Genomic DNA, 4,067 nt, shown 5'->3' on the forward strand with positions numbered 1-4,067 from the left:
AAGGCATCTCATTCCCTGACAGCTACTGTTTAACTATTACAACCATTAGGAAGCTTTTAGAAAGCTGCACCTTTAATGCTTGGAGGTTCATTGTCTTCTCCCATTGCCTGTGAGCATAGTAGAAAGACATGGGACATTCCCACATTTAGATTTATTATTGTCTGAATATTCAGTCACAGATGATTTAATTACATTTTTTAGATTATATCTGTCATTATCAGAGGATATGGGATGCACCAATCTCCTCTTTCAAAAGACTGATGCTCTTTCAACATTTATCTAAGATTACATCAATTTCTTCACAATGATTTATTATGTTATCAAGACTCACTGATTTTAGATCACAATAGAAAAGCAAGAGTACATTATGCCGCAGGGGACACCATCACGTGCGGCATGGTAGACTTAAAATGATTTTAATAGGATAGTTAGGATACCGTATACAATTACATTGCATTGTACAATTACATTGTATATTGTTACTGTTTTGTTTTTAGACATTTCCTAAAACAATAGCATTCTATTGAATACTTTGTTTCTAGTCCAAAATTAGGAAAATAAATAAATAAACCTGCATTATAATAGGTTCACACAATGACTCTTGGTCCTGTTCTTGTAGTACAATTCCAGACTGCTATTCTGTCAACAAAATAAGTAAATGATAGCACTTAATACATTGCTCCTTTGGTCAGCAACCTTGAAAGAAATATCATTCAAGTTTGTACTTCATTAATAATGTAGCTTACTTCTGTTCCTGCATATATAACATGTAACAGCAAATACAGTGCTAAAAACTTCAGATTATCTAACCAGTGTGTCTACAGATGTGTGTGACAGATCAAATTGAATTTGAGATTAGAAGTTAGAAGAAACTCTGGTTGTTCATTCTGGGTCTTGTTTGGACACTATGTAAATGTTGGTTCACACATTGCTTGCTGCTAAAATCTTCTCTCTGTTATCCTCATACTGGTGAAGCATTTTTTGTAGGTCGTCGTCTGCTGAAATTACCTGGATGCATAAAAAGAAAAAAAGACCAAGTATTCATAATTAGATACTTCATAATTATTTGCTGTGAAACTGCCATCACGAAAACTGTTCTACCATTAACTAGTGATGAAGAACAAGGATTCTTTGGCATGACCAATTAGTGGTTATAATAAGAGACATCAGGATATCATAAACGATAAGCGGCATTATTTGGTAGTGATTGATCACTCACAAGTACTGGGGCAGGAACTTTAAAAGATGTCTGGTTGATCAGCCAGTCTTCGTACAGCTGATGGGTCACCTCTAAATATTCCTATACAGGGGGTAGAAGGATGGTAGACAAAGGCAGATGATGGACACAAAACTTTGGGGTGAAGCCAACTAACCACAACATTAGTGGTGATTATGTATTATTCTTCAACTCTTACCAATGGAATAATCTTCTCCTCCTCTCTGCATCTCTGCTTCAACCTCTCATAGCAGGTCTTGCATAGCAGATGTCTGGAGGTAAACTACAACGGGGAAGAAATTAAGCCCTATATGAAGGTCCACAATCATAAACTAAGACAATAGAAGTGTACAGTATCAATAAGGCATAATGATGACAACTATCTTTGATGAGGTTCAATATGTTTCAGAAAGATACATCTAAGAATCTGTCAACTTGCTTTTTTGTTGCTTTCTATCTAACTTAGAAAAAAAGAGTGTTCTGTGGCTGTTCCTGTGGGAGAACCTTTTGAAGAAACTTTTCCAACAGAGGGTTCTACATGGAACCAAAAGGAACCTTTTTTTTCTAAGAGTGTAGCAGAGTATTTTTAACAATGCAAATAGTACTCGGTCAGGTCCTACAGGGACGTTTGTGGACAGCTTACCAATGAGATCCACAGGAATGGCAATGTTATGTGTGATCCACTCAAACCACTCACTAAGAACAGCATAGTCCACCTCTGGCATCTTCCCACTGCAGAGAACACAACATTCTCATGTCCTTCAATGAAACTGTAATGGACCCAAAGACCTGTCTCACAAACAGCAGTGCTGGAAACAATGCACACGCGTGTACCTTCTGTGAAGATTCTCCACAAAGATGTACTTGGCACTGTAGATAGACCATCATTCTTAGAGGGGCTGACTGAGGAGCACAGAACAGACCATGATTATTGTGTAATGTATTTGTACAACTACATACACTGTGAGAAAGAGAGACCACCATGGATTAAACATGTGAGCTGTGTGCAACTCTGATAAGACACCATTTACATTTTAGGAATTTAGCATTTTTGACGACTTTATCCAAAGCGACTTACAACAAATACATTTGTCTAAGTAAGTGAATAATCTATCCTTTTTTCTTTCTCTTTTTTTTGTAGAGAAACTGTACTGGGGGAAGTGGGGAGGATGAGGTATTTAGGAGGGACAGTTAAGATGCAGCCTGAAGAGATGCACCAGTGCATCTTTATCTGTAGTAAGTCTCCTTTAACCTAATACATAGCCTACAATGAACTTATGGTGATAAAACTAGTGTCGACTACAATCTTTGTTTGTCTCGCTTATTCTTTTCAAGAAATTAGCCCATATAGAAATAATGGCTTGTTAATACAAACTGGCAAGAGTGTCTGTGTTTTTAATAATAAATATATATAATAATTTATATGTTATTAATACATTTTTAGAAAAGTTTTTTGTTTAAGACATACAGTGATCTTTGAGTGTTTGGAAGACTCACTACTAGATTCACAAATATTTGGTGTACTTACTATTGTTGACAGGTGACGGTCCAGAATGGTTAGTTGGACATAAGTCTGTAATGTGATGCCCCATCGAGTAGGGTCCTGGTACATCAAACCCTGTAGGATGGGAGGAGATCAATAATCTGCATACAATAGTAATTTAGGAAAATAAATAAGTATCTTTGTGAGGTCCACGCACCAGTGGATTGTGTCCAGAACATTCCTCCATTTGGAAACTGGCTCAGTCAGCACCTGACAACTCAAAAAGATTAAATTAACACAAATGAAGCCCCGCGGTGGAGCAGCGGTCTAAGCATCAGTCTCTGGTGCAAGCTGCCCACTGGGGACTGGGATCGAAACCCGGTCTCGCCAGACCCGGATATGGCCGGGGCCCACGGGGAGCAGCATATTAGACGGCCGCTCCCGAGGGTGGTAGAGGCTATTTCCGGATAAGGATCCGTCGCGCAACACCGCCCCCGTCTGGTGCCGGAATAATAGTGTTGGGCTCGAGGGGCCGGTAGCTAGTCTATCGGCTCTCTCATCTGGGCTGCCGGCCACGGGGTGCGCGTGCGGCCGATCCTACGCAATAGGCGACAGGGGATAATTGGACACTAGGTTGGGTATAATTGGATACTAAATTGGGTGAAAAAGGGATAAAATAAAATAAAATAAAATAAAAAATAATAATAATAATAATAATTAACACAAATGTACGTGTCACCAGGATCGCTAGCAAAGCGAATCTGTTGCTCTTTTATAATATAATAAGTTAGTTGTAATGAGGTCTTGTTCTAAGTTAACTCAGTCTGGTTGGGAGGTGTGACGTTCATTAGCTAGCTAGCTAACGTTAGCTAAACTTCTGCAGCAGTCCAGTGTGTACAGTACAACTAACGTTAATGATAGCTAACTACTCGACATCCATCCACGTATAATCAAAGAATAATATTCAGAACACAATCATAAAGAACACCATAAAATAGCTAGCCACGGATTTTAACGTACACATTCATTCAAGACGGTTAGAAAGTGGCTAGCAAACTAGCCAACTGTTTATGATCAAAAGAACGAAAGAAGAATGGCACAATATTAAAGCCTTAATGTAAAAAAAAGAACATAATCACTATAATGTTGCCTTTTTTATGCCGCCTTGGCTCTCCTTGGCTTGACGATCAAATCTCACGGTTCAAATACGTCTCCGGTCCGTTCCACTTATCGTTCCCCCCCCAGAACACTTCCGTTGTGTGAACACTTCCGTTGTGTTGTGAACTGCACTTCCGTTGTGTGAACACTTCCGTTGTGTTGTGAACTGAATTTGCAGCGTTTTCTTGTTGCATGTGTTGTCGGGGGTTG

The 4,067-nt window shown here is 39.0% G+C and overlaps 1 pseudogene across 1 annotated transcript; it reads right to left on the reverse strand.

Annotated features, from left to right (window-relative positions):
• Window positions 1-891: 891 nt before the first annotated feature.
• LOC308155999 (thymidine kinase 2, mitochondrial-like) lies at window positions 892-3,125 on the reverse strand (annotated as a pseudogene). Its single transcript has 8 exons — window positions 3,093-3,125; window positions 2,917-2,969; window positions 2,745-2,834; window positions 2,051-2,119; window positions 1,860-1,948; window positions 1,416-1,499; window positions 1,220-1,300; window positions 892-1,008 (listed from the first exon to the last, which is right to left on the reverse strand). The product of its transcript is annotated as a thymidine kinase 2, mitochondrial-like (transcript).
• Between the last annotated feature and the right edge of the window lie 942 nt (window positions 3,126-4,067).

The sequence above is a fragment of the Nansenia antarctica genome (genome assembly GCF_963989245.1).
Source record: "Nansenia antarctica genome assembly, chromosome: 4".
In the NCBI taxonomy this organism is placed as follows: Eukaryota; Metazoa; Chordata; class Actinopteri; order Argentiniformes; family Microstomatidae; genus Nansenia; species Nansenia antarctica.